The sequence below is a fragment of the Protopterus annectens genome, chromosome 5.part1 (genome assembly GCF_019279795.1).
Source record: "Protopterus annectens isolate FY-2018-M chromosome 5.part1, PAN1.0, whole genome shotgun sequence".
NCBI lineage: Eukaryota > Metazoa > Chordata > Ceratodontiformes > Protopteridae > Protopterus > Protopterus annectens.
In genome coordinates, this window is record NC_056736.1 from 803,985,584 (window position 1) to 803,999,064 (window position 13,481).

A 13,481-nucleotide genomic window follows, 5' to 3' on the forward strand; every position below is an offset into this window, starting at 1 on the left:
GGACCATTGTCTCAAGAAGAGTGTGTGTCATACCTCTCAACCTATAAACATCAAAAATCTGGACAAAGGCTCATGGAAAACAGGTACAGATCTTACACTGATTAACATAAAATTTGTGTACATAATTATGTAAGCCCACCCACTCCAATATAATTGTGGGATACCAACTTTCAAACACAAACTGAAGAACAACCAAAATATCACCCCAGACCCTGTAGTAAATGATAACCATTTTTTTTAATGTGTACCAATGATGTCCACTGGGAAGGAAAAAGATGATGAACCTTAAAATGTTGTGTTTGGTGACTTGCACTATGTGGGTTTTGTGGTAAATGTATGGCATTTATTGGTTGGCAAAATTCTAATCTTAGCAAAAGAATATTATAGTTTGCTAGAATCTCCAAAAGTCATTCTCCATGGCTTACTGACTAGCAGTGTAGCTATAGTTTGTGCCGCCCGGGAGTGTCTGCGTTTGCCACCCTTTCCCCCTCACAAAATCATGGTCGAATGGGGCTCCCCATAGACAGCCCTCCCCCCCCGTCCCATTACTTGGTTATTTTGCCCCATTTACCATAAACACTGTAAAGTGCATACTGCTTTGCTTCTACAATGATTATTAGGATTTCATTTAAAACTTTTATTTTGCATTTTATAGTACAAACACTAATAGAAATCTGTTAAACAAAGCAATACAGTCTCACAATCAAAATAAACTTAGCATTCAAACTTCTCTGCCCTTGAATCTCACAGCATTGAAACCCATATTCAAAGAAAATGCATCTGGCCAGTGGGAGATAAACATTACCGGCTGTTTTCAAATCATAGGCCCCTTGCTCATGACACATACATGTGATCTTTGATACACCTTCCTGAGTGTATTAAATTATATTCCTTGTATAATACAGCACACTTGTAGAGTGTGTTTTAAATTTACTCTTTTGAAAACATTTTCCAGTAAACAATGAAACAAAATGCATGAACCAGTAATGACAAAACTTCCCAAATTAGAATATTTCCATCATAATAGTCTACTCAAACTCCTACTATCCACCAGTATCAGTAAATATGCGCAATTACTAGTCATCTAGCAAATTCTGAAAGCTCAGCAAAGACAACTATAAAAACACAGTTACAGATATAAAAACACAGTTTCACACCTTGCAACAGGAAAGGATAAATAAATATGCAGACTAAATACATGTATTTTTTTGCATGTACATACATGTATTATTTGTGTCTACAACTATGCTGCAAAACCTCTTATCAAAATCAGTTTAAAATATTAGAAAGGTTCCAAATGTTATACTCCTCAATGTGGACAGTGTATTAAATGAATGCTCTCTTTCTAAGATACTCACAGTCTATCTGTACCACTATCGCAATACTGCAACGCCTTCCTGGAGTAAATCATTGTTGTGCCTATCTATATAACTCAGCAATGCTCCATAATTCTGATTTAATTTCTTTGATACAGTAAACACTTAACTGAAATTATATAAAAAATCGAGGTGGGGGGGGTCTCCAGTGGTGCAGTCTGGTCTCAAATGTCTCTTACAGTAGAACTCCAACTAACTTAATATATTAAGTGTGACCGGCCACCCAGTTTACCTTTCAGAGCCCTACTTGAAATTGTGTGAACTCCCAACATTGTTAACATCACCCTTATATTATCTCCCATGCTCCCAACACCAATGTGCACCTTTTGTCTCATTTCCATTCATTTGGCTAGTAGTTAACCCTCTTTTAGATCTTTCTGTTTAAGGTGCTAATTGCAAGCATTTCTCACATTTGAGTATATAAACAATAGTTAGGTAACAGCACAAACTAAACTTCATTACCCTATTCCGTCAGTTCTCCCTTTCCCAAGTGCCTGCAAGAAGGCATTGTGCTCACCAATTGGCTAAGAACCAGGAACAACCCTCCAGTCATCGGTTCGTGTTAATAGAGATGCTGAGGAATGTAAAAAGGACTGGCAGTAGCCGTGAGGGTGATTTTTAACCTTAGAAATATGCTCCAAGAACTATGTAAGGTTGTTCCCTACTTCATCTGTCTCCCTCTCACTGTCAGTAGTGTGCACGCACACATGTGTGAATGCCATATTAATATCTTATATTGCTCTTTCAACTGTAACAAAGTTATTGCAATTTGAGTCAATTGATGTTACTATGCAAGCACACACACAATGTATTAATATGTATATGTGCACTTTCAGCTGTAACAAAGTCAAATGGATTTGATCTAAGTGATGTCACAAAGAGTCAGAACCTGAAGGCATAAGGATAATTTAATTCAGTTTTGCAGTTGTTCCACAAAGTATTGACAAAGAATGGTAACGGCAATTAGGAAATCTAGCTAAAACTTGAAAACATACACCACAGGCACAGTGGCTGCTCACATTACCACTTCCATCTGTCACCTTACTTATACCTATACACAGCATAAACCTTAGAACTGAGCTGTTATGTGGAAGATTTTGCAGTGTATATAATTGTCAATTTTGTCAAACTACAGAGACACATGCGCACACATGTACAGACACATACACACACACACACACACACACACACACACACACACACACACACACACACACACTAGAATACCTGAAAAGTTCCTCAATGTTTCAGGACAGAATACCTGAAAGCAGCTCTGCAGTCCTTACCTGAAAGCTTCCTCAATGTTTCCAAAGGCAGTCCTGAAAGCTTCCTCAATGTTTCCAATGGCAGTCCTACAATGCAACAAATAAATCACACTTGCAAAGCTTCCAACAGCACTCCTACAATGCAGCAAATAAATCTCGCTCCCACAAACAGTCCCAGAGTTTCCTACAGTCCGGGTCACTCGCACAATTTCCAGCATCAGCAAGTAAATGGTTCCCGTTCCTGCTCGCAGATCCAATTCAACAGCCAGAACAGGCTGACAGCACTGAAGTCATCATGTACGTGATGATGTCAGGTAAATAGCAGAAAAAAACATTTTAAATAAAAGCTGGGAAAAATCGGAAATGAAAAGGTGCCACTCAGGAATCATGGTACCCTATTATTTGGACCCCAGAACTCGGTAAAAAATGAGTAATTCGGGACAGTTGAGAGGTATGGTCTGTGTGTGTGTGTGTGTGTGTGTGTGTGTGTGTGTGTGTGTGTGTGTGTGTGTGTGTGTGTGTGTGCGCGCACGTGCAAGCACATGTTTGTGCATGAGTGTGTGTGTGTGTGTGTGTGTGTGTGTGTGTGTGTGTGTGTGTGTGTGTGTGTGTGTGTGTGTGTGTGTGTGTGTGTGTGTGTGTGTGTGTGTGTGTATACATACATGTTAGTGCATGAGTGTGTGTGTGTGTGTGTGTGTGTGTGTGTGTGTGTGTGTGTGCATGTTTGTGTGTGTGTGTGTGTGTGTGTGTGTGTGTGTGTGTGTGTGTGTGTGTGTGTGTGTGTGTGTGTGTGTGTGTGTGTGTGCATGTAATGAAATTTGGGCACTGGTAGTGTGACTGTGTGTCTGTGGGGTCTGCATCTTGATCTACTGGACAGATCACGGGAATGCATGCTTACAGTCTGAACATCCCATGCATGCACCTGCCCACGGGTGCTGACTGTACCACAAACAATGCCAGCTGTACCATGCCTGACTATAGATTGGCTTGCTGTATGATCATGCTTGATGTCTTTCATCAGCTGTGCCTGCCACATCCCTGGAGATATTCCCTCCTGGTTGTAGACACCTCCACAGCAGATGTAGCAGTGGACAATTGCCATCCTCTGTAGATGTACCAGTAGAATGGCATGTGAATGGCACCACACACTTGCCAGGTGATCTCATGAGAACAGAGCATGTTCTAGTAGGTGAATAAGTGTATTGCAATGATAATCCATGCTTGCAGAGCTAAACTTACACACACTGCATCAGCCTAATTAAGTTTCCATGGCAGTGGGGATACTACCCTGTGAGTACATGATTGTCTTCCAAATACACTAGGTTGTAGCCATTGAAATGCCATCTTCAAGAAGAGAGTGCTAGCCATATCTCCATCATGACCCACTAGTCATCATCCTGAGTCATGCCTCCTACCCAATGGTGTTGCTTTGTCTGGTATAGCAGTTTTGTTTATCCCTGACAATGGTATCCTCAGTAACTTGCTCCCCCATGTGGTGTATGTCACCTGGGTGACCACAGCAATAAAGGCTGTGCTCAAAGACTGTGTAGAGGATGCAGTGGTCACATTTCCTCCTTCAAGCATGCACATTATACTGCTTGGCTCTGTCATTTCATGTTTGCCATCATTCTCAGAGGCATCAGATCACTTCAGCTTAGGCAATATGAGTTCTACAATAGTAGTGCCAGACAGAGAATCACTCAGCAAAGCACAACAACATGTGTAATTAAAACCTATTACCAGATATATACTACTAAATGAGGTGTTGTAATAATAGCTGTCAAAGCACACACAGATAAATGCAATACATTGAGAAGAGGGTCACAATGGTGAAAGCCCCAATGTTCTTGTATAACCCAAACTGATAACATTGACAACTAGGCAAACGAGGAATGGTTATAGAAAATATACATGACATGCTAGAGAGAAATAGCTGTACATACCAAGTGCATCTTCAGTAGATATTCTCTCTGCTTGGAGAACCTCTGCCCTGGCATCCACTGCCACACTGTTGGACCAGCTTGAGGTGTCAGTGCCAATGAATGAGTGCTGAAGCTCCTCCATCTCTGTCACAAGTGGCTCAACCAATTGACCTACCATCTTATATCAGGTGGAAGGTCACTGTTTTACAGGATAAATAATATTACTAGCTCAGTATCGGACCATTACCTATGAACAGTTCTGTGCAATACCTACATTTATATCCATCCTTCCATGTCTTCCCAGGTATGGTCATAGTAGGCCCAGACAACAGCATCCAAGCCAAACAGCTGTCAACAAAGGAGATGAAGGCCACAGATGATCACCTCATTTTCTGCATCTGAGAACTTGGCCTTCTTTGTAGTTTTCTCAGCAGAATCATCAGTATGCTTCTGCTTTGCGTATTATTTAGATATTGATCTGTAGATGTGAAAATCACTGGTATGAAGATCTTGATTGACCATGCCCCATAAATTCCCTCCTTTCTCTCTTCTGCATATACTCCATGCTACCTGATTATCCTATCTCTCTAACAAGACTGTCAGTCACATAACAGTAATGACAAAATGCCCCCTCCTCAAGTACAACTGTACTACAACAACTCTCCTGGACAATATCAATGCAAGCTGGGATTGTCTAAAGACAGTTTGTCAAATATAGTAGGCTAAAAATGCATACAACAATCAATTGCTTTAACACAGAGATATTACAAGCCCAGGCTGAATGACTTACACAGGAGAACTGAGTAAATGCAGATAGGTTTATTTCAACTTAGGCTACAATAGCAATTACCTATATTCTCAACACTTCTCTCACATCACTTTTTTCTATAACCCATTGAAAGTCTTGTTACAGTTTTATATGTGGCCTGTTAATAAATCATCTATCAGTGCCCAGTTGATTCATAAGTTAATTTGAAAAAGTTAGGACTTATCTTGTTATAAAGATTAGACAGGGGCTCTGTTTGATGCAAGTATTGAGATACGAAATGAAACTGCTGCTCCATGGTTTCTTATGCAGCACAAAGGGGCTAATTGCCTTACCTCATGATGATGTAGTGCTAATTTCATTGTCTAGGCAGATTGTTTACATAATTAGTGTCTATGCACACTTTTTATGTATATGAAGGCTCGATGCAGAAATGTTTTTTAGGTGATCACGTTCTGCATTGTGCATACTAGCCAAAGTCCATCCTAAAGTCTATGCAACCCTGTGCGCACACCTGTGTATCTGCAGGCAGTACTGTGAATGCTCTTGGATGGGGTGTTATCAACAATTCCACATAACATATGCTGGAAGTGAAGTTGCTGTAAAATGTAGTTCATAAACAGCACATATAAACAAATTAAGCTGCCATTTCTCAGAACTGCTATATTTAGACATTGTCACGATACAGTGCAGTGACTAGGTTATTCCACCACTGGCCATGCAAATGAGCTGCCTGTCTTTCCATGACAGCATACTCAAAAATGGGTGTGATCAAACATTTCCTGCTATTTCCCTCTGCAACTTCTCACATGCTGTGGCATCTGAGGGAGACAGTACTGTATCTCAAGGGTGTGTGTGTGTGTGTGTGTGTGTGTGTGTGTGTGTGTGTGTGTGTGTGTGTGTGTGTGTGTGTGTGTGTAGGAATCAAAGATATTCCTCTATCTACTACACCAAAATAACAAACAAAGTCTCCTGGAAGAGTGTTATAAAGGCCCCTTATTTAAAGACTTGGCCAGAACAAGCTTGGCCCGGGACTTATCACATGATATGGGAACCCCTTGCATGGAGAAACAATGTTGTCACCAATGCAGTGACCTTAAGATATGCAGTCTGACCTCCTGAGCCAATGTAAGGCCAAGGTTAGTCAACATCCCCTACCAATGAACTGCAAATAATCCACTGACTTACCTTCGCAAGCAAACTGCCTTCTGTGTGCCATGTACCCATAGGGCACACTCCCATTTCTTTCTTATCTGTTTCTTAAGTAATTGTAGAGAATGTGCACAGGAAGAGGCTGGAGTGCTTTATGGAGTGCAGGGCTGAGTATACTTGTAACAAGCAGTAGAGGTATATGCATTAATCTGGAAAGTTCTCTTAACTGTAGTCAGGAAAATATGGGTTTTCTACAGAGCTGCCACCATATAAAGTGGCAAAACTGGTACTGTATTTATGGAAACTTAAGATTTTGCTGGACAAACCATAACTACAAGCAGCACAAAGCAGTGGAGTTCAGTTTATAACTTACATACAAGATCATTGTTGCAGAATATCACTTGTTTTGGTCTATCCTAAAACATTAGCTTATAGGTAACAGTTTCAAGCATCTGCAGCAAGTATCTATATTTTGCCCTAATATTTCATGTAATTTGCTCTTGTCCTTGTATTTTCACAGAAACTAACTGACCATATAGGAGTATAAACACTTAAGTTTTATGCTTGGCATTCAGCGATACTACTAGATTGATTGGTGCTATTGGCCTGTGCAGTTTGATTAAATCATCATTTGATTGTCTTCCAAATAGTCAAACCCATTTGACTAAAAACTCATTTGACAGAAACAGTGTAAAAGTCTAAAGAAAGTATGTGATAGTGTCATTCCTTATCATAGGAATTATTAGGGAAACAAGTCTGTCAGAGTAAATATAGATTGCAAGGGGCTGCATCATGTTGTACCTAGTGATCTGTAGTTGTTTGTGTTTTTGCTCCACCTCTAATTCACTACTTACATTTTTTGTTTCTTTTCTCTGCAGTTGTGCAATCATATAAGGGGAATTAAGTGGTCCAGGGAGACAATAGCATTTTATGGTATATTTGTTATGAAGAAGGATTTCTATCAAATGAGTTTTCAGTTAAATGGGAATAGACCAGTACTATACATTTCTGTGGGTGCATACTTCTAAGGAATTTCACATCTAGCTCAACATGCTAAATGCTGCTTTTGGAGTGTCTGTTATGATGCTGGTGTGGATTCAGTTCCCCCTTGATAAACTATGTTGACATCATTGTTAGTTTGCCGTCATTTTTCTTGTACTTTACATGCCTTAAATTTCCTGTTGGTTTTGCCTACATAATAACTGAAATTCGGTTATAAGAGAAGTAAAAATTTGAAGAATATTTTAGGTTACAAGGAGCAGACTGTGACCAACACTCTTATTTCTCGTAAATCTTGTGTGAGTAAATGTTTAAGATGTACCTACTGCAAACATAAAGTAACACCATCATACATCCAGTATATTACGATCATGTTTGATGATGTCAGTTGCCCTGCTAGACAGGGTCCAGGAAAATAAATATTGAGGGAAGAAATATCCAGAGAATTGTTATGGCTAGGCTTGTATAGGCCCTACGGCTGATAGCCTAGAACCAATGTATGAACGATCTTTTGGAACGTGTGACACAAAGAACGTGATCTATCATGCTACATGTGTATCCTGTGAAGCTGATTATGCAGCAATGCGAACAAGAGATTTAAGGAATGTATAGCTGGCCATATTTCAGAAATTTCTAGAATGATCTCTACTAATGTGCTATACAAACATATTAGTGCAAAGGGCAATACACATAATTATTTTTTGTATTCTGCAAGTTATTAAAGTTGGTTTTAGGGGAGTTGATCTTATCAATTATACAGAACAGGCTGAGTTGAATTGAATATTGCATTTTAGAGCTCGTTTGCCACCAGGGTTAAATGGCTACACAAGTATTAAACTATTTTTATATGAGTTACATAATAAGGTCTGATATGGCAGCTCCTATAAATTAATTGGAAAGTCTTAATTGATGCTCTTAATTAGTTGTATATCATGTGATCTTGATCACCTATAAAAGTTGGTTGAATTTGTCATTTTATTTGCCTGATGAAGCGGTAAGCAAAAGTTCTTTACTAGCATTTCTACTAATTTTGTTCAAGCATTAAAGTTTTTTATAGTTTGAACTCATGGTTCCAATGGGCTTTATTATCAAAATTTAAAATTTCAAATATATATTTTCCCCACACCCTGTAATAGTTATATATACTACTCTCAGATTCCACTATAGCTGAAAATGGGCAAATCTCAGCTGTAAAGCTACCTCACACACAAATGTCCACTAACACTGCACAATATTTTAGATTAATATGCTGTGACTCCTTCAGGTCCTGCTACTTCAATTAACAACCATTGTTCAAGTTACAAAGGAGGATAATATGTGCTTTATAAATGCTTTCAATTTCAAGGAAGTGTCTATCAATCTCCATGATGAATTACAGCACAAAAAATGTTCACTGCCAGGGGGAACTTCAACCTTCATGCGTTTGCATCCCATTATTAATGTAACTGTTATAACTGTCATTATAACTCCACTGCTTAAATAGGTAGACACCTGCATCAAAAGCCAATGTCTGACAATCAGAGTGGTGCTAAAAAGTCCTTATAAAGATCACAAACTTAAAAAAAACTTACTTTGGGACCAAATTTATTCATGAATGGATTATAACAAAAGATAGAACGTAATACGTTTTATAAACAATTGAGGAGTTAGAGCTAAATGGCAAAGCTGAGAGAGGGAGAGAGAGAAAGAGAGACAGATGATGGCATTGAATGTGTGGTAGTATCTTCTAGAACTGGAATGATACAAAGCCTAATCAGACAGCTAAGGAGTTAGTTTTGAAAGATTAATGGGTATATAAGAAACTGTTTGAAAATAAGGTCTTTCCTGCATTAAAAGTGGAAGAAAATGAAGTTTCTAAGAGGGTTTTAGCAGAAGGAGAATAAGCCCAGCATGCAGTGTTTTTGACCACCAACCAAAAACCTTTAAGGCAGCCTGAGAAAACTGCTTTTTTTTTTTCTTAATAATGCCGAACTTGATGCCTAGTTGCTACTCTGAGTTCTCTCTTGTGTTTAAAGCACTCATTAAATATTGGAGAATATTCAGCAGTTTTCCAATTTCTTCAGATGCCATTCCTTACATTAAGCTGACTTTTCAATGTGGGTGATAGTCTCTTCTTCTCTTGGATTCCTTCCTTTAACTTTTTTTTCGTGAAGTCTATTACAGTCGTAAGGAAATAGTTGGCTTCATTGACAATACCTTGCTGGCCTCATATAGATCAGTTTCATAATGCATTTAGTTCCAGTCTATAGATTCCAGTTTTGCTAGAAATATCATTTACTTAACTTAAGAAACAGATCTTATGAGATTCCTTTCATTATTTTATTCTGAAAACAAGACTGTGACTGCACAGTATTAAGTAATATTATTGAAATGTATTTGAATGTAAAGCCATCTGTACAAAGTATTTATTATTACTACAGTCAGGAATATGTTATTGCTACTTCATTTCTTAGGTGTAATAAGAGTAGCAGTGACTTAAAAGGTTTTTAATGCATGCTACTCTGTTTGCATTAATTTTTTCAGGACTTGGTCAATTAGGATTAAAGACTCTCAATACATTAAAGTTATTCTTAGAGAAATCCTTGAAGTTTTCTGAAAACACTTCTCAAAAAATGGTTAGCATACTAGCAGATGGAACATACCTCTCCACTGTCCAGTTTTTCACAGAATGCTCAGATTTTTGGTCTGTTCCTCCTAAAATTTGTGGTTTTCTGGCAAATCACTGGGATGTTCTGAGGACTGAAGTCACTAAATAATGATAAACATTTGTGTTTTAGATGTCTTATCCTTCAGAAAATGTATGCTAACACAAACTCTGTTATTCTAACAACTTTCTGAGTTTGTAAGAGTGATAGTAGTTCTATTTTGGGGCTTTTGCCTCCCACCATTTAGGATCATAGGAGGTTACTAAGCTAATGGCCCTGAGGCCCTTACAAACCTAGCCAAGAGTTTATCCCCAAAAAAGAAACCTCAGGCTTTGTCCAGATTTCTTGCAGTAAGAGGCTGAGATGTATGAGATGGAAGCATGTACATCGCAAAAGCAAGCCTTTTAACACAATTCCCTATTGTTAGCTGAAATAACAGAAAGTTAAGTGAGTTGGTATCCTTTTGATTATTTTTCTTAATGAAAGTAACATGATCATGTTTCTTGCATCAGACTAGTACTTCCTTCAGTTTGATAACCTCCTCAGTTTCTGAGAAATGTGGTAAATAAAGAGCATTGTGCTGAGACATAAATATGGTGTATTTAACCATGTTTGTGTGTGCCCAGTAATGTCTGGTTTTCATTGCTTTCTGTTCCTGCCATTCTTTGATAAGACTGCCCACAGTAAAGAAGTGATTATAATGATCGGTTTCATAGGCCATTGATTATGTTGTTTGATACTTGGTACTTTGGATCCCAAATAAATGCAACCCTATGTGAACCCATAGTGGGCCCTGTGCATCATTGCATAGTTCCAGCCTTTGGCAGTGTAAAGCTCATGAAGAGTCAATTAAAAATCATTTTCTTTAAAGGATGTCAGAATAGATTTCCAGTAGCTACATCTCTTGGACATTTCTTGTACAGGTCAGCAGTTAGATTGAATTTCTCACAAATTATGTAGCATTTAGTTATTATTTTTTTCAACTTTTTATTGTTGTAAAATTGAGTTAAGTGCATCATTTACTACACTCATCCACAGAAAACACAGAGCACAGCTGTGTTCATGTTTAGTGTTCACACTTAACAGCAATCAATAATTGTATGTCTGTTAATTCCATTTGTTAGGGGGCTGTTAACCAGGTAACCCCTGTGTCAGCTAAACGTTACATAGAAGGATAGTTAAAGTGTCAGCCCTATATTACATGAAGAAGTGATATAAATATAACTCACCATATTAATCAAGGACTTTGTGTCCCGAAACACATGTACTTACAAATAACATGATGCTATTGCTCTCAAAATATTTTAGATATAATAAAAATTATGCTCATTATTTGTAGGGGTCGCAAGACCATTGGATATATAAGAGTATTTTATATTGCATATAGACTAGTCAAGGTGGTCCTGCAAGCTACACTGCAATGAAAAAGTATTTGCCCCGTCCTGAGTTTTTTCTCCTTAAAAAATAAAATCATCACATAAAACTGCATTTTGTGTTTATTTGGGTTATCTCTGTCTAAAATGTATATTTGTTTGATGATCTAAAACATTTAAATGTGATAAACATGCAAAAAAAAATCAGAAACCAAGAAGGGAGCAAATACTTTTCCATTGCACTGTATCTATTCCACCATAAGTTCAATATAACCAGGCAGGACAATGTAAAATTATCCTTGCTTCACATATGTTGCTGAACTTAGGTCATTACAAGGATCAGGCTGAGGAATGAAATGGTACCTAGCCCAAGGACAATAAATATATTTTGCTATGATTTCAAGCTATTTGTGGTGCAATGCTGATCTGCAATAGATTTATGTGGGTTAATACACTTTTGGTTTTATTTTTGGTGTTTAATAATAATCAATAAAATTAACAGAGTATCCCTTAAAAATAAATTGATATGGTAAAAAATGTAGGTGTATGAGTTCAGCAGTACTCATGGTGTACTTCAGTGCAAATGTGTTTGGATTATTAGTTATCATAGCACAATGTTTAATGGTCAGATATTTCCACTGTTTTCCCTGTATATACTCAGTTCTGAAGTTATGCGTTTTGTTTTTCTGTAGCCATCACATCTTTGCATTGGATCTATGTTAGAATGTTGACTCCACAAACACTCAACATTCCAAACATCAAACGCACAACAATGAGCACTTGGAATATCAGAAACAAGCAAAAAGGTGCACCCCCACACCCCATGCTAACTATTTATACATATATATATATATATATATATATATATATATATATATATATATATATATATAATGTGTGTGTGTGTGTGTGTGTGTGTGTGTGTCTGTGTATATACCAACTCTGACATCTCACTACAGTGGGGAAAGCGCAAAACCCACTCCTAGCTGTACTGCAATCTCAGAACCGAGCTACCAGCATTTGTCAACCTTATGAATATTTAACATTTTTTGTTCAATATAGTTCAAACACGTGGGTTTCAAATCTAGCTAAAAAGATTTAATCATTCTTGGAGTATATTATATAATATTAGTAATCCAAAAAGAGAGATAAGATTCCACAATAATCACTAATAATCAAAAAACCAAAAGGCAGAAGACAACGGAAAGGCAAGCCAGCACAAGAGAGTCTACAAGCACTTTATTAACGCTACTGAGTTCACATGTTATGGCCTGCATGATAGTATAGTTTGTCTATATATTGTTAGTATACTATTGTGAGGGCCGTAACGGAAAAATGACAGACTGGGCAGAAAACTTACGTATGACACAACAACGCTCCTACTGATGCAGCCGACTATTTTAGTCTTTTCTAGACGAAAACATGTGAACCCAATAGCATTAATAAAGATAAAGTACTTGTGCACTCTCTTGTGCTGGTTTGCCTTTCCGTTGTGCTCCACCTTTTGTTTTTTTAATTATTATATTATATAATATCTAAAGCTTGTTTCATGAAAAATAAAAGACAGCCTTCCTCATGACTGTACAAGCATTTTTCATTTCGAACAGAAGAGAACTAAACATTGTTATCATGATCATGGGTAATAAGTGTATAAAGTGAGTGGAACATATGTGTAATAAGATGTCTCAACAGCTAAAAGAGTTTTGGAAAATAAAGATGTTTGTCTCCTGCCGCATAGAAGACTCAAATGTTATGAATTAAAAAGCAATACATTTTTTCTGTAATAAATCACGGGGTTAATGGCAGAGGTTCTAATTTTCAAGATGTTTTCCACAGAAAGAAGTACATTAGTTCACTTTTTAGAAAAAAAACTGTTTATAAAGATATGTGCACAATGTTAAATCCCACACAGAAAAACTAAGAAATGAAAGGCACGTAAGCGGACTGGATAGAAGAAAATAAAATTTATTGAGCGCTTTCGTC